This window comes from Sapajus apella, unplaced genomic scaffold, assembly GCF_009761245.1.
Source record: "Sapajus apella isolate SASKATOON/1434 unplaced genomic scaffold, GSC_monkey_1.0 scaffold45, whole genome shotgun sequence".
Taxonomy (NCBI): domain Eukaryota; kingdom Metazoa; phylum Chordata; class Mammalia; order Primates; family Cebidae; genus Sapajus; species Sapajus apella.
In genome coordinates this window covers 2,303,102-2,324,687 of record NW_022436985.1, presented here as the reverse complement: position 1 = coordinate 2,324,687, position 21,586 = coordinate 2,303,102, and the positions used below count along the sequence as shown (strand labels likewise).

Below are 21,586 nucleotides of genomic sequence, written 5' to 3'. Positions count from 1 at the left end.
TTATGACTCATGTAAAGAGTTGCCAATGTTTTTCCAAATTTGTTGTTTGTCATTTAAAGTGATTTTCATAATATTTCATATATTTAACTTGTATCTTTGAAAAATAAGTAAAATATCAGAATAAAAGTTATATAAAGCATGAGTTTGCCTATCCTGCACTGTGCTGTATCTTTAGCCTCTAGCCTGTGCCTAGAAACCAGGAGATTCTCAGTAAATACTTTCAGATGAGCCTTTGCAGGTATCACACTTCTGGTTATTCATAATTCTGGCAAAAATAGAATTCTACGGAAAATTAACCAGTAGTTGCCTTATCTTTTATCCCTTTAATTTCATTCTTAGAAGTCTTTAATTATAACATAAACATTTTGAAATAAATTGCTGTGTGGTACTCATGTCTGTATACTTCAGAGAGCTTATTACAGTACTTTTTCATACATATTTACAGAATTGAATTCACTGCACAGAAAAAAATCCAGCCAAATAGAACATATTTTCTCCCCTAAATCATTATCTTTATCAAAACTCTAATAATTACTTATTGACTGCATATTCTGTGCTAATCACAGAATTTTCTTTGATTTATCAGTCAGGTTTTCCAGAAGCAGGCAACGCTAACAAACTTTGTCGGTCTAAAATATAAAGGAAATTTTCCAGAAGTGTAGCAGGGGCACACAGAATAAACAAACTCGAAGTTGCAGAAGTGAGACTGAAAGATAACCAGATTAACCAAGGTTGCTCAAGAGCTAACATGTAAACAATAAGATTTTGGTCAAAATTATGTTGCAATGCTTAAGCAACGTCATTGTTGATGCTGTGAAATAGATTCTAACCCTCCCTTTGTTCCTGTGTCACTAAAGCAAAATTCAAAGGTGAGAATGTACATGTCTAATTTGCCCAACCTAGGTCACATGTTTCACCCTGAGTTTTGGAGGGTCGGAAGAGGGAGAATTTGCCTCAGCCTCTTTCAGTTTCCATAGACTCTGTGCAAGATGGCATAGTGCATCGTTCAATAAACTAGAAAGTGGTTACTGAAAGCTGGAGAGAAAAAATGATAAATATTTTATAGAAATAGGCATGTTGGATAAAACATGTATTTTTCTCCTTGGAGATTATTGTTTGAGAGAAGAAAAAATTATCACAGATAGGAATATAATATTAAAACTGTGATATGTTAAAGAAGTGGTATATATTATTGTGTGTGTGTGTGTGTGTGTGTATAATATATACATAAAATAGATCAGGATTTTTTTTAACTGCAAGTGATAGAAATCTAGACTTTACAGATCATGCTAGTTTGCAACATAAGGGAACTGATATGGTTTGCCTGTGTCCCCCACAAATCTCATATTATGGGAGGGAACTGGTAGGAGGTAACTGAACCATGAAGGTGGGTATTTCCCATGCTATTCTCATGATACTGAATAAGTCTCATGGATCTGATGGTTTTAAAAACAGGAGTTTCCCTGTACAAGCTCTTTCTCGTCTGCCACCATGTGAGACGTGTCTTTCATCTTCCGTCATAAATGTGCGGCTTCTCCAGCCAAGTGGAAGTGTAAGTCCATTAAACCTCTTTCTTTTCTAAATTTCTCAGTTATGGTTATGTCTTTATCAGCAGTGCAAAAACAGACTAATACAGGAACTTACTGGCCAACTTCCCTAAAATGTCCAGGGTTAGGTCTGGCTTTGCATGTGACTGGACTTAGTCTCAGTGTACTATGCCTTGGTCACTATGTATGTATGCAACTAGAAACTATAATTCATATAATACTTCTAGTGTTGGGTTTATTTTCAGGCAGCCATTTCCCCATTTGTTGAGAAAGCTGCTTCTCCACAGCTTCAATCAAACAAAATCGTTACACTTTGAAATCCCAGAAGATCTAATGCCAGACATCTAAGGTAAAAAATAAAGAATAAACAATCCAGAGAGATCTTTACATATTTCTAGAAGTGATAATTATAAAGGTCAATGAGAAAACTGGGTGGCTAATTTTCCTCAATGCAGAGACATTGAGAAAAAGCCAGCTTCTATGTTCAAAGAGTTTATTAAAGTTAATATTTAGAGCTGAGACTTCCAAAATATCTGAATGAGGGACTCTGAAAATTCTTTTCCCAAAATACAATGACTAAATCTTCCAAAAAAGTTTGGAAATTTTCCAAATGCATGAAAACAAGCAGAGAAGTATTTATTCAAGAAAAATGACTCACTGTAAGCACTGCATGTGGTACTGAAGCCTGGGGCAACTCAAATGATCCCCAGATTTGCAGTACTCTAGTTCTACCAGGTCAAGATAGACTGTGAAGGCAATGGTCCTCTGCTGGAGAGATCACTTGATTTGGAGCATGAAAAACCCCACTGTTGAAAGTGTTATCAAAAACAATTTGACCTTGGTCACAAAAATCAGAGAAAGCTAACATTGTAGCTACTCTGAGATTGTGATACACATGGGGCATACACTAGATCAGCAGATCATCTAGAAACTTTACAGGAAAAGTTGGGGAATAAGTTAGGAATAGAAGAACTTGGTATGTGTCATGTATTCCTGGTAGTCAGAAGGGCTACATACATGGTGAGGAGAGACCAGAGAGGATGACTACCTAGACCGAACTGAAACTTGTATTCACACAAAGGCAAAGCTTAGGAACACTTGAAAGTCACCTAAACACTGTTTATGTAAACATCGTATGTATTCTCCAAACATTCATCATCAAAGATTGGAAGGTGTAATAGCTTAAGGTAATCAAGCATAACTTCTGACCGACAACTAACTGAACAATTGACTATATGGACCCAGGGGTGATCCCATGAAATCCAAGTTTAAGAATAAAAATGAGGATAATAACAATAAGAAAACCATGAGATATCAGTAGCTATACACTACAGAAATCCAAAATTGTCACTAAACGGACAAATAATAAAAAAAGAACAATAACAATTCCTGAGGGGGATTCAGAATCCAAAGTTGCTTGTACATATAATCTAAAATGATCAATTCTTAAGAAAAATTATTATTATTATTATTTGAGATAGCATTGTGCTCTGTCACTGAGGCTGGAGTACAGTGGCATGATCTCAGCTCACTACAACCTCTGCCTGCTAGGTTCAAGTTATTCTTCTGCCTCAGCCTCCTGAGTAGCTGGGATTACATGTGCATACCACCATGCCTTGCTAATTTTTTGTAATTTTAGTAGAGATAGGGTTTTGCCATGTTGGCTAGGCTGGTCTTGAACTCCTGACCTCAAATGATCTGCCCACCTTGGCTTCCCAGGGATTACAGTCATGAGCCACCATGCAGGCCACTTAACAAAAGTTATTAAATAGACAGAGACACAGAAAAATGTGACCCATATATAAAGAAAAAGGCAATCAAAAGCAATAGTTTCTTAAAAAATCTAGATTTTGGTGAAAGAAGACAAAAATTCAAACAATTCTTATAAAAAATGTTCAATGAACTAAAGGAAATCACATTGAAAAAAACTTAAAAAGTGTTATAACAACTACTCGAGAATGGAAATTCTAGTATTGAAAACCCTAATAACTCAAATTTAAAAAATCATTAGAAAGACTCAACAGCAAACTGGAGCCAGCAAAAGAAAGAATTGGAAATCCAAAGATATACCAAGAGATAATTAAATCTGAAAAATGAAAATAAAAACAATGCGAACAAGTTAACAGAATCTCAGAGACTTTGGAAAACCATTATGTGTATCAATATACACATAATGGGAGTTTCAGAATGAAAGGAGAAAAAGAAAATGGCACAAAAATATTTGAAGAAATATTGGCTGAAATATCCCAAAATTGATAAAAATTAATATACACATTCAAAAAGCTCAATAAACTCCACACAGGATAAACAAAAAGAAACCCAAACTTAGACATATCATAGTCAACCAGTAAAAGCCAAAGGCAAACATAAAAATCTTGAAATCGTCAAGAGAAAAATGACCTATTAGATACAAGGGAATCACAATTAGATAGCCAATGACTTCTTATCAGAAACAAGGGAGATTAGGGGGATGAAGGTGGAGCAAGATGCTGTAGAGAAACCCTCCAGTGATTTTCCCCCAACCCTGCATGAACATCAAATTGAACAACTATCCACACAAATAGCATCTTCATAACAACCAAAAGTCAGGTGAGTGATCACAGTACCTGGTTTTAATATCATGTTAAGGAAAGAGGCCCTGAAGAGGTTACTAAAGAAAGAATTAAATGGCCTACACCATGCCCTTCCACACCCCAGCTGTGGTCACATTTTGCAGAGAGAATCAGTGCACTCAAAGGAGGGAGAGTGCACTGATTGTGTGACTGCACTGGAACTCAGTGCTTCCCTGTCACAGTGGAAAGCAAAATGGGGCAGAACTCAGCCAGCATCCATCCAGAGGTAGGAATCTGAGTTCTGGCAAGCCCTGCCACCATGGGCCAAGTTGGCCTGGAGTTCTTAACAAACTTATAAAGCAGTGAAGCCACAAGGCCTGTAATTCCTGAGCAAGGACTGGTGCTATGCTGGTCTTATAGTCAGTGGACTTGGGGTGCATATTAACTAGTGAGATACCAGCTGAGGTGTCCAAGGGAGTGCTTGCATCACTCCTCACCCAACCCAAGGCAGCACAACTCACAGCTACCAGAGAGATTCCTTCTCCCTGTTTTATGAGACAGGAAGGGAGATCTGTCTTGCAACTTGGATACCAACTCAGCCACGGTAGAATAGGGGATCATGGAGAGTCTTGAAGTCCCCATTCCAGGGGACTAGCTACCAGATGACATTTCTAAGCACATCCTGGGCCAGGAGGGAACCTTGAAATGAAAAACCCAGTCTTGACAGAATTCATCACCTGCTGTCTACAGAGCCCCTGAGCCCTGAATAATCAGCAGTGATAGCCAGGCAGTACTTGCTGCAGGCCTTGGGTGAGACTCAGAGCTGTACTGGCTTCAGGTGTGAACCAGCACATTTCCAGCTGTGGTGGCTAGAGGAAGAAAGGATAGGGAAGAGCAAAGGGGAGTTTGTTTTACATCTTGGGTACTAGCTTAGCCACAGTTGGGTAGAACACTAAGTGGGCTTCTGGGGTTCTCAATTTCCTGGATGGCATTTGTGGACCTACCGTGGGCCAAAGAGGAGCCCATTGTCCTGAAGGGAGAGGCTCAGGAATGGCAGCATTTGCCACAAGCTGACTAAAGAGCCCTTGGACCTTGGGTGAGCCTCAGTGGTAGCAATGCAGTGGTCATTGTGGGATTTGAGCAACACCCAGTGCTGTGCTAGTTTTGTATCTGATCCAGTGAAGTCCCAGTGGTGATGTCCACAATGGTACTTGTGTCATCTGTCCTTCCAGCTCTAGGCAGCTCAGCAGAGAGAGGTACTCCATTTGTTTGGGAGAAAGCAAGAGAAAATAACAAGAGTCTCTGCCTGGTAATCTAGGGAAATCTTCTAGATCTCACTCAAGATCACCAAGGTGGTACCTCTATCAGTCTGCAAAAACCACAGCACTACTGGACTTAGGGTATACCCTAATGCAGATATAGCTTCAGTGGCACAAACTTAAATCACAATACCCAAGTCCCTTTGAAGACCTGGAAAGCCTTCCCAAGGAGGACAGTTACAAACAAGCTCAGAGTGTAAGAACTATAATAAATACCTAACTCCATAATGCCCAGACACCAATGAACATCTACAAGCATTCAGACCATCCAGGAAAATATGATCTCACCAAATGAACTAAATAAGACTCCAATGACAAATCCTGGGGAGATAGAGATATGTGACCTTTCAGATGGAGAATTCAAAATAGCTGTTTTGAGAAAGCTCAATGATGCAGAGAAAAATCTCAGAGTCATATTGATAAATTTAACAAAGAGAATGAAATAATTAATAAGAATTCAGCAAATTCTGGAGCTGAAAAATACAATAGTTATACTGAAGAAAGCATCAAAATCTCTCAATAACAGAATTGATCAAATAGAAGAAAGAATCAGTGAGCTTGAGTGCAAGCTACTTGAAAATACACAACTGTAGGTCCCAAAAGTATAAAGAATAACAAAGAATGAAGTGTGCCTACAAGGTCTAGAAAATAGGCTTGGATCTGAGATGCTGAAAGAGGTAGAGAGAGAAAGAGGGATTGCAGCAGAAAGTTTATAAAAGAGAAAATAACAGAGAACTTCCTGCACCTAAAGAAAAATATCAATAACCAAGTACAAGAATGTTATAGAAAACCAAACAGATAAAACCCAGGTAAGACTATCTTAAGGCATTTAAGAATCAAATCCCTAAAGGTCAGGGATAAAGAAAGAATACTAAAAGCAGCAAGAGAAAAGAAACAACATACAAAGAAACTCCAATACATTTGGGAGCAAACTTTTCAGGGGAAATCTTACAGGCCAGGAGAGAGTGGCATGACATATTTAAAGTGCTGAAGAAAAAGAAACCACTTTTATTCCAGAATAGTAGATGTGGTGAAAACATCCTTCGAACATGAAGCAGAAATAAAAACTTTCCCAGACAAACAAAAGCGAGGGGTTTCATCAACATTAAACCTGTCCAACAAGATATGATAAAGGGAGTTCTTCAATCTGAAAATAAAGGACATTACTGAGTAATAAAAAAATGATCTGAAGGTACAAAACTCACTAGCAAATATTAAGTATCTAAACACAGAATATTGTAATACTGTAGTTGTGATGTGTAAACTACTCACATGTTGAGTATGTCTAAAACAAGGACCTATCAAAGATACTACTATACAAAACTTTTCAAGACATACACAGGATAAAGTGTAGAGTTTTTATTAGTTTTCTCTTTGCTTGTTAGTTTACTTATTTGTTTATATATTATTTCTAAGCCTCATGGTAACCTCAAAAAAAAAACATACAACAGATGCCCAAAATTAAAAGGTAAGAAAACATACCACCTGAGAAAATCTCCTTCACTAAAAGGAAGACAAGAATAAAGGAAAGAAGGAAGAGAAGATCACACAATAACCAGAAATCAAATAACAAAATGGCAAGAGTAAATCCTTACTTCTCAATAGTAACATTGAATGTAAATGAACTAAATTTTAACCAAAACATATAGAGATGGTGGGTGAATGGATAAAAAACAAGACCAAATGAACTGTCGCCTACAAGAAACATAGCTGATATATAAAGATACACATAGACTGACAATAAAGAGATGAAAAAGATATTCTCTGCATATGGAAACCAAAAAGACAAGGAATAGCTATACTTATGTCAGACAAAATAGATTTCAAGACAAAAAATACAAAAAGAGACAAAGAAGGTTGTTAAATAATGATAGAAGGGTCCATGTAGCAAGAAGATATAACAACTATAATTATATGTGCACCTAACATGGGAGCATCCTGATATATAATGCAATTATTATTAGAGCTAAAGAGAGAGATAAACCCCAATATAATAATAGAGGCTAAAACACCAACTTGCAGCACTGGACAGATTACTCAGACAGAAAATCAATGAATAAATATCAGATTTTATCTGCACTATATACCAAATGGACCAAATAAATATTTACTGAACATTTCATCAAACAAATGTAGAATACATATGCTTATTCTTAGCACATGAATGGTTCTCAAGAATAGATCATATGATAGGCTACAACATAATTTCAATTTCTTTAAAAATTGAAATTATATCGTGTACTTTTTACTGCACACAATGGCATAAAACTAGAAATCAACAACAAGAAGTATTGTAGAAACTATACAAATATATGGAAATTAAAATTATGCTCCTGAATGACTAACGATTAATGAAGAAACTAAGAAGAAAATTTAAAAAAATTCTTGAAACAAATAATAATTCAACATAAAATATCAAAACCTATGGGATACAGTGAAAGCAGTTCTAAGAGGTAAGTTTATAGCTATATGTGCCTACATCAGAAAAGTAGAAAAATGTAAAATAAGCAATATGATGATGTATCTTAAAAAACTAGAAAAGAAAAAGCAAACCAAATGCAAAATTATTAGGAGAAAGGAATAAAGATCAGGGCAAAAAATAAGTAAAACTGAAATAAAAAATAGAAACATCAAAATGAAAAGTATTTTTTTTTTTTCAAAAATTTAAAAATTCAAAAAACCTTTACCCCAAATAACTAGGAAGAAAGAGAGAAGACACAAATAATAAAATCAGAGATGTAAAAGTAGATAAAACTAGGAACACAAAAATTCAAAGGATCGATAGAGGGTAATCTGAGCAACTATATGCCAATAGATGGGAAAGTCTAGAAGAAATAGATAAATTCCTAGACACATCCAACCTATCAAGACTGAACCATAAAACTTGATTGTCAGGCCTATATTAGGTGTTGAATCTTAATGCTATGTATTTGTACTTATTAAAAATTGTTTCAATGAAAATTACATTAGCAGTATAAACTTCTGGTCCAGTTGAAAGTTCTTCCATTTGAAAAATATACTATTTGCATGGACCTGTTTGAATATTTTTATTTTCTAGTCCCCCTCTCCTACACTGTATAGAATCAAAGCTAGAATTTTCTCTTTTGATAAAGGAATAAAAACTGAACATGTTAGTTATAAATTGATGCCTGATAACTTATGAAAAACTTGAAATAATGAAATGTATTATAAGCCTTAATCCTAGGTAGTCTTTAAAAAATGAATCTCTTAAGTATCTTTTGAGCCTGTATTCAAACTATTTTGTAAGATATTTTGTTATAATTTTTGCTCTTTTTTGAATCTGCTTCTTATTTGAAGGGTACTTGTTTTTATTGAGGTACTTGTTTTTATTGATAAATTAGTGCATTTTAAAAAATAAGTCTTCTTATAACTATGGCTGGATATGCATATGGAAACCAAAAAGCCTGAATAAACCCATAGCAAGTACAAGATCAAACCTATAATAAAACGTCTCCCAACAAATAAAAAGTGAACAATGGCTACAATGTTTAATTTTTCCAAACATAAAAAGAATACCAATGCCACTCAAACTGTTCCAAAAAATAGAAGAGGAAGGAATACTATAAGGCCAGTACTATCCTGATGCCCAAACCAGACAAAGACACATCAAACAAAACAAACAGAAAACCTCTACAATCCAATATTCCTGATGGACATTGATACAAAAATCATCAATGAAATACTAGCAAACTGAATTCAATGTTAAAAAAGATTGTTCATCATGACTAAGTGGGATTTAACTTAGTGACGTGAGGATTGTCCAACATATGAAAATCAATTAATGTGATGCATCACGTCAACAGAATAAAGGACACAAACCATATAATCATTTTAAAACCATATAATCATTGATAAAACTGAACATCCCTTCATGCTAACCACTCCCTAAAATAAAATCTGGCTATAGAAAGAATGCCTCAACACAATAAAAGTCATACACAACAGACTCACAGCTAGTATCGTATTAAATGGGGAAAAACTAAAAGCCTTTCCTCTGAGATCTGGAACATGACAAGGTGCCCACTTTCACCACACCTATTTAACATAGTACTGGAAGTCCTGGCTAGAGCAATCAGACAAGAAAAATTAATAAAGGGCATCCACATTGAAAAGGAAGAAGTCAAATTATCCCATTTGCACATAATATGATCTTATATTTGGGAAAAGCTAATGACCCCACTAAAAACCTATTAGAACTAATAAACAAATTTAGCAAAGTTGCAGGATGTAAAATCAACATACAACAATCAGTAGCATTTCTATATGTTAAAGGCGAACAATACGAAAAGGAAATCAAGAAAGTGATTCCATTTACAATGGCTAAAAACAAAATTAAATGCCCAGAAATAAACTTAGCCAAAGAAGTGAAAGATCTCTCAACTAAAAACAATAAAACATTGATGCAAGAAACTGAAGAATACATGAAAAATGGAAATACATTCCATGTTAATGGATTGGAAAAATCAATAGTGTTAAAATTTCTATCCTACCCAAAGCAATCTAAAGATTCAGTGCAATCCCTATCAAAATACCAATGACATTTTTCACAGAAATACAAGAAACTATTATACTAAAATTTCTATGGGACCACAACAGACTCATGACAGGCAAAGCTATTTGTAACAAAATAGTAAAACTGGAGGAATCTCACTGCCTGATTTTAAATTATACTACCAACTTATAATCAAAAGAGCATGGTGATGGCATAAAAACAGACATATAGGCCAATGGAACAGAATAGAGAACTCAGAAATAGATCCATACCTCTAAAGTAAACTCTTTTTTTTTTTTTTTTTTTTTCTTGTTTTTGGTGAGACAGAGTCTCGGGCTGTCAGCCATGCTGAGGCCATGGTGTGATTTCAGCTCACTACAACCTCTACCTCCCTGGCTCAAGCAATTCTTCCACCTCAGACTCCCAAGTAACTGGGAATACAGGCACCCACAACCATGCCTGGCTAATTTATTTTTATTTTTTGGCAGAGATAGGGTTTCACCATGTGGGGTCAGGTGATCCACATGCCTCAGCCTCTAGAAGTGCTCAGACCACAAATGCGAGCCACTGTGCATGGCCTGGCAAACTCATTTTTGACAAAAGTGGCAAGAACATAAACTAGAGAAAAGACAGTCTCCTTAATAAATGGTGCTGGGAAAACTGGATATCCATATCCAGAAGAATGAAATTAGAGCTGTATCTCTTGCCATATACAAAAATCAAGATAAAATGAATTAAAGACTTAAATCTAAGACCTGAAATGATGAAACTACTGAGACAAAACATTGGGGAAACTCTCCAGGACATTAGGTTGGGCAAATATTTTAATAATACCCCACAGGAACAGGCAACCAAAGAAAAAAATGGAAAAATTGAATCACATCAAGTTAAAAAGTTTCTGCACAGCAAAGGAAACAACCAATGAAGTGAAGAGGCAACACACAGGATGGGGGAAAATATTTATAAATTACCTATCTGACAACAATAAATAATCAGAACACATAAGCTCAAATCACACAATAGGAAAAAAATCTAATTCAATTTAAAAGATAGACAGAAGATCTGAAATGGTATTTCTCAAAAGAAGTTATGTAAATGGCAAAAAGGTATATGAAAAGGTACTCAACATCATTAATCATCAGAGAAATGCAAATCAAAACTACAATGAAATGTCATCTTACCCCAATTAAAATGGCTTTTATCCAAAAGTCAGACACTAAAAAATGTTGCTGAGATGTGGAGAAAAGGGAACTCTTTTCAACTTGTACACCGCTGATAGGAGTGTAAATTAGTACAACTGCTATGGAGAACAGTTCAGAAGTTGCTGAAAAGCCTAAAAGTAGAGCTACCATATGATCCAGGAATCCCACTGCTAGGTATACGTGCAAAAGAAATGAAATCAGCATATTGAATAGATATCTGCAATCCCATGTTTACTGCTGAACACTATTCACAATAATCAAGATTTGGAAGCAACGTAAGTGTCCACAACAGATGAACAGATGGATGGATAAAGTGTGCTATATACATGCAATGGAATACCATTGAGACAAAAAAAAAAAAAGAGAGATCCTGTCATTTGTCACAACATGGATGGACCTGGAGGTCATTATGTTAAGTGAAAAAAGCCAGCCACAGAAAAGCAAAGTTCACCTGTTTTTCCTTTTTTTCTTTTCTTTTTAAAAAATATTTTATTGCATTTTAGGTTCTGGGGTACATGTGCAAAACGTGCAGGATTATGGCATAGGTACCTACATGGCAATGTGGTTTGCCATCTCCATCTCCCTGTCACCTATATCTAGCATTTCTCCCCACGTTATCTCTCCCCAACCTCCCTAACCACCACTGTCCCTCCACATTCCACCCTCCACCCCCTCAACAGTGTGCAGTGCTCCCCCCTCTCCGTGTCCATGTGTTCTCATTGTTCAACACCCGCCTATGAGTGAGAACATGCAGTGTTTGATTTTCTGGTCTTGTGTCAATTTGCTGAGAATGATGGTTTCCAGATTCATCCATGTCCCTACAAAGGACATGAACTCATCATTTTTTATGGCTGCATAGTATTCCATGGTGTATATGTGCCACATTTTCCTTGTCCAGTCTATCATCGATGGGCATTTGGGTTGGTTCCAGATCTTTGCTATTGTAAACCATGCCACAATGAACATACATGTGCATGTGTTTTTATAACAGAACAATTTATAATCCTTTGGATATACACCCAGTAATGGGATTGCTGGGTCAAACAGAATTTCTGTTTCTAGGTTCTTGAGGAATTGCCACACGGTGTTCCACAATGGCTGAACTAATTTACACTCCCACCAACAGTGTAAAAGTGTTCCTATTTCTCCACATCCTCTCCAGCATCTGTTGTCTCCAGATTTTTTAATGGTTGCCATTCTGTCATCGGATGGTATCTCAATGTGGTTTTGATTTGCATTTCTCTAATGACCAGTAATGATAAGCATTTTTTCATGTTTGTTGGCCCCATATATGTCTTCATTTGAAACATGTCTGTTCATATCCTTGGCCCACATTTGAATGGGTTTGTCGGGTTTTTTTCTTATAAATCTGTTTTAGTTCTTTGTAGATTCTAGATATTAGCCCATTGTCAGATGGGTAGATTGCAAATTTTTTTCCCCATTCTGTTGGTGGCCAGTTCACTCTAATTATTGTTTCTTTTGCTGTGCAGAAGCTCTGGAGTGTAATTAGATCCCATTTGTCTATTTTAGCTTTTGTTGCCAATGCTTTTGGTGTTTTAGTCATGAAGTCCTTGCCTATGCCTATGTCCTGAATGGTTTTGCCTAAGTTTTCTTCTAGGGTTTTTATGGTGTTAGTCTCAAGTTTAAGTCTTTATTTCATCTGGGATTAATTTTAGTGTAAGGTTTCAGGAAGGGGTCCAGTTTCTGCTTTCTGCACATGGCTAGCCAGTTTTCCCAACACCATTGATTAAACAGGAAATCTCTTCCCCATTGCTTGTTTTTGTCAGGTTTGTCAAAGATCAGATGGTTGTAGATGTGTGGTGTTGCCTCTGAGGCCTCTGTTCTGTTCCATTGGTCTATATCTCTGTTTTGGTCCCAGTACCACGTTGTTTTGGTTACTGTAGCCTTGTAATATAGTTTGAAGTCAGGTAGCATGATGCTTCTAGCTTTGTTCTTTTTGCTTAGAATTGTCTTGGCTATGCGGGCTTGCTTTTGGTTCCATATGAAGTTTAAAGTGTTTTTTTCCAGTTCTGTGAAGAGGGTCATAGGTAGCTTGATGGGGATAGCATTAAAACTATCAATTACTTTGGGCAGTATGGCCATTTTCACAATATTGCTTCTTCCTAACCATGAGCATGGAATGTTTTTCCATCTGTTTGCGTCCTCTCTTATTCCCTTGAGTAGTGGTTTGTAGTTCTCCTTGAAGAGGTCCTTTACATCCTTTGTTAGTTGTATTCCTAGGAATTTTATTCTGTTTGCAGCAATTGTGAATGGCAGTTCATTCTTGATTTGGCTCTAAGTCTGCTATTGGTGTATAGGAATGCTTGTGATTTCTGCACATTGATTTTGTATCCTGAGACATTGCTGAAGTTGCTTATCAGTTTCAGGAGCTTTTGGGCTGAGATGATGGGGTCTTCTAAATATATAATCATGTCGTCTGCAAATAGAGACAATTTGACTTCCTTCTTTCCTAATTGAATACTCTATTTCTTTTTCTTGCCTGATTGCTCTGGCTAAAAATTCCAATACTATATTGAATAGGAGTGGTGAGAGAGGGCATCGTTGTCTAATGCCAGATTTCAAAGGGAATGCTTCCAGTTTTTGCTCATTCAGTATGATTTTGGCTGTTGGTTTGTCATAAATAGCTTTTATTATTTTGAGATATGTTCCATCATACCTAGTTTATTGAGAGTTTTTAGCATAAAGGGCTCTTGAATTTTGTGGAAGGCCTTCTCTGCGCCTATTGAGATATCACATAGTTTTTGCCTTCGGTTCTGTTTATGTGGTGAATTACATTTCTGGACTTGCATAACTTGAACCAGCTTTGCATCCCCAGGATAAGACCTACTTGATCGTGATGGAGAAGCTTTTTGATGTGCTGTTGCAATCAGTTTACTAGTATTTTATTGAAGATTTTTGCATCTATGTTCATCATGGATATTGGCCTGAAGTTTTCTTTTTTGTTGAATCTCTGCCGGGTTTTGGTATCAGGATGATTTTGGTCTCATAAAATGATCTGGGAAGGATTCCTTCTTTTTGGATTGTTTGGAATAGTTTCAGAAGTAGTGGTACCCACTCCTCTTTGTATGTTCTGGTAGAATTCAGTTGTACCTGGGGTTTTTTTTGGTTGTTAGGCTATCATTTGCTGCCTCAATTTCAGCCCTTGTTATGGGCCTATTCAGGGTTTCTACTTCTTCCTGGTTTAATCTTGGGAGGGTGTAACTGTCCAGGAATTTATCCATTTCTTCCAGGTTTGCCAGTTTGTGTGCATAGAGTTGTTTGCAGTAATCTCTGATGTAGTTTGTATTTCTGATAGGTGATGATATCCCCTTTGTCCTTTTTTATTGCATCTATTTTATTCTTCTCTCTTTTCTTTTTTATTAATCTGGCTAGCAGTCTATTTTGTCAATCTTTTCAAAAAAACAGCCCCTGGATTTATTGATTTTTTGAAGTGGTTTTTTTTTTGGGTGTGTGTCTCTATCTCTTTCAGTTCTGCTCTGATCTCAGTTATTTCCTGTCTTCTGCTAGCTTTTGAGTTTGCTTTTTTTTCTTATCTTGCTCCTCTAGCTCTTTCAATTTTGATGATAAGTTGTAGATTTCAGATCTTTCCTTGCTTCTCATGTGGGCATTTATTGCTATAAATTGTCCTCTAGACACTGCTTTAAATGTGTCCCAGAGATTCTGGTACACTGTGTCTTCATTGTCATTGGTTTCGAAGAACATCTTTATTTCTGCCTTCATTTCATTGTATATCCAGCCAACATTCAAGAGCCAGTTGTTGAGATTCCATGAAGTTGTGCGGTTCTGAGTTAGTTTCTTAATCCTGAGTTCTAATTTGATTGCACTGTGGTCTGAGAGACTGTTTGTTATTATTTCCATTCTTTTGTATTTGCCGAGGAGTGATTTACCTACAACTATGCCATCAATTTTAGAGTGGGTGCAATGTGGTGCTGAGAAGAATGTATATTCTGTGGATTTGGGGTGGAGAGTTCTACATATGTGTATTAGGCTCTCTTGGTCCAGATCTGAGTTCAAGTCCTGGATATCATGGTTAATTTTCTGTCTCGTTGATCTAATAATATTGACAGTGGAGTGTTAAAGTCTCCCACTATTATTGTTTGGGAGCCTCAGTCTCTTTCTAGGTTGTTAACAAGTTACTTTATGTTAAGAAATTTCTGTCTCATTGATCTAATAATATTGACAGTGGAGTGCTAAAATCTCCCACTATTATTGTTTGGGGGTCTATGTCTCTTTCTAGGTGTTAAGAAGTTGTTAAAGTCTCCCACTATTATTGTTTGGTAGTCTAAGTCGCTTTCTAGGTTATTAAGAAGTTGCTTTATGATTGATCCTTTTAGGATTATGTAATACCCTTCTTTGTCTCTTGTGATCTTTGTTGGTTTAAAGTGTATTTTATCAGAGACTAGAATTGTAACTCCTGCTTTTTTTGCTCTCCATTTGCTTGGTATTTCTACCTCCATCCCTTTATTTTGAGTCTATGTGTGTCCTTGCAAGTGAGATGTGTTTCCTGGATACCGCACAGCAATGGTTTTTGACTTTTTAACCAATTTGCCAATCTGTGTTTTGATTGGGACATTTAGCCCATTTACGTTTAAGGTTAATATTGTTATGTGTGAATTTGACCCTGCCATTTTGATGCGAGCTGGGTGTTCTGACCATTAGTTGCCGTTTCTTCATTGTGTCGATGCTCTTTACCACTGGTACATTTTTGGAGTGGCTGGTACTGGTTGTTCCTTTCCATGTTTAGTGCTTCTTTCAGGAGATCTTGTAGGGCAGGCCTTGTGGTGACAAAATCTCTCAGCAATTGCTTGTTTCTAAAGGATTTTATTTTTACTTCACTTGTGAAGCTTTGTTTGGCTGGATATGAAATTCTAGATTGCAAGTTTTTTTCTTTAAGGATGTTGAATATTGGACAGCACTCTCTTCTGACTTCTAGGGTTTCTGTTGAGAGATCTGCTGTGAGTCTGATGGGCTTCCCTTTGCGGGTAACCCGACCTTTCTCTCTGGCTGACCTTAGCATTTTTTCCTTCATTTCAACCTTGGTGAGCCTGATGATTATGTGCCTTGGGGTTGCTCTTCTTGAGGAATATCTTTGTGGTGGTCTCTATATTTCCTTGACTTGAATATTGGTCTGCCTGGCTAGATTGTGGAAGTTCTCCTGGATAATATCCTGAAGAGTGTTTTCCAGCTTGGATTCATTCTCTCTGTCACATTCAGGTACACCTATCAAATATAGATTAGGTCTTTTCACATAATCCCATATTTCTTGGAGGCTTTGTTCATTTCTTTTCACTCTTTATTTCTCTAGTCTTGCCTTCTCATTTTATTTGATTGACTTGATCTTCAATCTCTGATATCCTTTCTTCTGCTTGGTCAATTTGGCTACTGAAAATTGTGTATGCTTTGCGAAGTTCTCATGTTGTGTTTTTCAGCTCCATTAAGTCATTTATATTCTTCTCCAAACTGTTTATTCTCATTAGCATTTCATCAAACCTTTTCTCAGTGTTCTTAGTTTCTTTGCATTGGTTTAGAACATGTTCTTTTAGCTCAGAAAACTCTGTTATTACCCATCTTCTGAAGCATGTTTCTGTCAATTCATCAGACTCATTCTCCATCCAGCTTTGATCCCATGCTGGTGATAAATTGTAATCCCTTGGAGAAGGAGAGCCATTCTGGTTTTGGATGTTTTTATCCCTTTTGTGCTGGTTTCCTCCCATCTTTGTGGATTTATTTACCTGTGGTATTTGTAGTTGGTGACTTTCATATGGGGTCTCTGAGTGGATATCCTTTTTGTTGATGATGAAGTTATTGCTTTCTGTTTTTTAGTTTTCCTTCTAACAGGCAGGCCCCTCTGCTGTAGGGCTGCTGGAAGTCCACTCCAGACCCTGCTTGCCTCAGAATCACCCACGGTGGCTCCAGAATAGTAAGGGTTGCCTCCATTTTCTTCTTCTGTTATCTTCAACCCAGAAGGATACCTGCTAGATGTCAGCCTGAGCGCTCCTTTCTGAGGTGACTCTTTGGATCTATGGGGGTCAGGAAGCTACTTGAGGAGACAGTCTGTCCCTTATAAGAGCTCAAGTGCTGAGCTGTGAGCTCCGTTGTTGTGTTCAGAGCTTTTGGGTAGGTACGTTTAAGTCTGCTGCAGTGGAATTCATAACCACCTTTTTTCCCAAGTGTTCGGTCCTGGTAAGGTGAGGATTTATTTATAAGTTCCTGATGTGCTGCTGCCTTTTTTTAGAGTTGCCTTGTCCAGCAAGGAGGTAGCCTAGTCACAGTGTGCCAGCAGAGGAATTGCTGAGCTGCTGTGGGCTCTGCCCAGCTGCTATGTGAGCTTCCTTGTGGTTTTGTTTATAGAGGTATAGTTAGAACTGCCTCAGTAATGGCAGTCTGCCTCAGTAATGGTGGACTGCCTTGGTAATGGTGGACTGCCTTGGTAGTGGCAGACTACCTTGGTAATGGCGGATGCCCTTTCCCCAACAGAGCTGGACCATTGTGGGTCCAGCTGTGCTTGCTGTGAAACTCTCAATCCAGAGCATTTCAGATTGCTGGTCTTTGTGGGGGTGGGATCCACTGAGCCAGATCACCTGGCTCCCTGTTTCAGTCCCTTTTCTTTCAGTTGAATGGGTTGCTCTGTCTCCCAGGTGTTTCAGGCACCAGTTGAAATGTCCACCCAGATTTTTTTGAGTTTTTGTGCAGAGACTGCACCATTTGAAACAGCTGTGCTGAAAATCCATGGCAATCTCACTTTTGGAATCTCCTCATCTGTGGGCAGTAATAACTCATTTGAAAATGTGGTGTTCACTTACCGTCTGCATTGTTCTCACTGGGAACTGCACTTCAGAGCTGTTCCTATTCAGCCATCTTGGATCTGCCCCCTTCAACTGTTTTTCTTACGTGTGGGAGCTAAAAAATTAAAACAATTGTACTTATGGTGATAGACAGTAGAATGATGATTACCAGAGGCTGGGAAGAGTAGTGAGAGGTGGAGAGTGGGTGATTAACAGGTACAAACATATCATTAGAGTGAACAAGATCTAGTATTTGATTGCACACAGGATGACTATAGTCAAAAATAATTTATTGTACATTTAAATGTAACTAGAAGAGTATAATTGGATTGTTTGTAACATAAAGGAAGGATAAATACTTGACAGATAACTCATTTATGCTGTTGTGATTATTGTGCAATGTGTACATCTATTATGTACTCTCAAAAATAAAAAATAAATTAAGAAAACAAGAGAGGTTAGAAGGCAGTAAATTATGTATTTAAAGGGTTGTATGATAATATAAGCTATCAACCAGCAATTCAACATCCAGCAGAGCAATCTTTCCAAAACTGAAGGTAAAATAAAGACATTTTCAGATAAACAAACACTGGGAGAATTGCTTCTAGCAAGCTGGGTTTATAAGAAATTCCAGACAAAGTCCTTCAGATGAAAAGCAAATGACTCCAAATGATAACTGCAATCCATGGAAGTAAACAGTGCTGCTATAAATTCTTATGTAGGTAAATATGAAAGACAGTATAATAATTATCTTTTTTCTAAATTTATTTAAAAGAAAGCTACATAAAACAATAGTTATAAAATTAATGTTGGGTTTATAATATGTAAAGTTATAACATACAAATTTTTTTCTTTGTTTCTTCTAAAAAAAAAAAAGGGATATATGTACAGAATGTGCAGGTTTGTTACATAGGTATACCTGTGCCATGGTGGTTTGTTGCATCTATTGACCCATCCTCTAAGTTCCCTTCCCTCACCCCCCAACAGGCCTTGGTGTATATTGTTCCCCTCTCTTTGTCCATGGTTCTCAATGTTCAACTCCCACTTATGAATGATAACATGCAGTGTTTGGTTTTCTGCTCCTGTGTTATTTTGCTGAGGATAATGGCTTCCAGCTTCACCCATGTCTCTGCAAAAGATGAGGCCTCATTCTTTTTTATGGCTGTGTAGTATTCCATGGTGTATATGTACCACATTTTCTTTATCCAGTCTATAATTGGTGGGCATGTAGGTTGCTTCCATGACTTTGCTATTCTAAATAGTGCTGCAATAAGCATATGTGTACATGTGTCTTTATAGTAGAATGATTTCTATTCCTTTGGGTATATACCCAGTAATGGGATTGCTGGGTCAGATGGCATTCCTGATTCTAGATACTCGAGGAATCACCATACTGTCTTCCACAATAGTTGAATTAATTTACATTCCTACCAACAGTGTAAAAGCGATCCTATTTCTCCAGAGGTTCGCAAGTATCTATTGTTTCCTGACTTTTTAATTATTACCATTCTGACTGGTGTTAGACGGTATCTCATTGTAGTTCTGATTTGCATTCCTCTGATGATGTGTGATATTGAGCTTTTTTTCCTGTTTGTTGGCTGCATAAATGTCTTCTTTTGAGAAGTGTCTGTTCATCTCTTTTGCCCAAGTTTGGATGGTTTTTTATGTTCCTGTAAATTAACATACAAGTTTTATGAAGATACACATTTCCTTTCTTTTAAGTAAATACTTGTAAGTGGAATTCTGGGTAATATGATACATTTACACTTTTACTTTTTTGCTTTATGTATATTGAGGCTCTGTTTCTAGATATGCATGTGTTCATACTTGATATGTTCCTTGTAATCATTTTATCTCTAATAATATTTTTCCCTAAAGTCTATTTTTGTGATAAGTACAATTAGTATATTAACATACTACATAAGTTTACTGTTTCAAAGGCTTATCATTTTCCATTCTTTTACTGTCAGCCTATTAGTATCTATGACTCTAAATTATTTCTCTTATAGATAGCTTATATTTTGATCTTTTTTAAAAAAATCCATATTGACAATCTCTGCCTTTTTATTGGTGCATTTAATCTGTTAATGGTAATCATAGTGAAAAGAAAGAAGAAGAAGATGGAGCTATGTTGGAGCTTTCTGTATTTTGGCATATTTTGTATACTTTATAAAAATATATTTTTAGTAATTTTAGATGGTATTAAAAGAATAACAGAGGGATAGATCACATAAATATATAGAAATCAAATAGAAAATGGGAGATGTATAGGTAACCATTTCAATAAATATGTTAAATGTAAACAGACTAAGTGGTGCAATAAAAGGACAGAGATTGTCAGCATGAATTAAAAAACAGGATCACAATACTTGCTGTCTACAAGAGAAGTAATTTTGATTCATAGACACAAACAGGCTGAAAGTAAAAGGATGGAGAATGATAAGCCTTTGGAATAATAACCATATGCAAGCTACAGTAGTTATGCTAATATCACAAAAACAGACTTTAAGGAAAAAATATACTAAAGATAAAATAATCACAAGAAACATAAAAAAGTATAAACAATGTATAGCTAAAAACAGAGCGCATATATATATATAGATATATATGTGCTCTGTTTTTATGTATATATATATATGTATACATATATATATACATATATATACACATATATATGTGTGTATATATATATATATATACATCAAACAAGTAAAAAACATAAATTTACCATATGACTCAGCAATTCCAATTACAAGTATCTAGCCAAGAGAAAGGAAATATATATCTCCATGAATATTTTTATGCAAGTGTTCACAATGGCATTTTAAATTATAGCCCAAAGTGGAAAGAATCTAATGTCCATGAAATGGTGAATTGATAAACACATGTGGTATATCCATAGAATGAAATACTATTCATCAGTAAAAAGGAACTTACTACTGACACATGTTACTACATGGGTGGATCTCAAATACATTATGCTAATTAAAAGAAGCAAGAGTCAAAAGTTAACATGTTGTATGAATACATTAATATGAACTGTTCAAAAAGCATAGCCAACATTTTATGGAATGGGGAATAGTTGAAAGCATTTCCTCTAAGAACTGGAATAAGACAAGGATGCCCACTTTCACTACTCTTATTCACCATAGTACTGGTATTATTAGCCAGAGGAATCAAGCAAGAGAAAGAAATAAAAGGCATCCAAATTGGAAAGGAAGAAGTCAAATTATCACTGTTTGCTAATGATATAATCTTACAACTAGAAAAACCTAAAGACTCCATGAAAAATATCTTAGATTTGATAAGTGGACTTTACTAAAGTTTCAGAATAAAAAATAAACATGTAAAATTCAGTAGTGTTTCTATACACCAGTAATAATCTAGCTGAGACTATTCACAATAGCAAAGACAGGGAATCAACCCAAATACCCCCCAAGGATAGACTGGATAAAGAAAATGTAGTACCTATACACCATGGAATACTATGCAGTCATAAAGAAGAATGAAGTCATATCCTTTGTAGGGACATGGATGGAGCTGGAAGCCATAATCCTCAGCAAACTAACACAGGAACAGAAAACCAAACACCACATGTTCTCACTTATAACTGGGAGCTGAACAATGAGAACACATGGAAACAGGAG

General features: G+C 36.3%; 1 long non-coding RNA gene across 1 annotated transcript; it reads left to right on the top strand.

The window, feature by feature from the left end:
• Window positions 1-9,346: 9,346 nt before the first annotated feature.
• LOC116524544 lies at window positions 9,347-21,148 on the top strand. The gene is made up of 2 exons (XR_004257383.1): window positions 9,347-9,455; window positions 21,059-21,148. It is a non-coding gene; the product is annotated as an uncharacterized LOC116524544 (long non-coding RNA).
• Window positions 21,149-21,586: the final 438 nt, after the last annotated feature.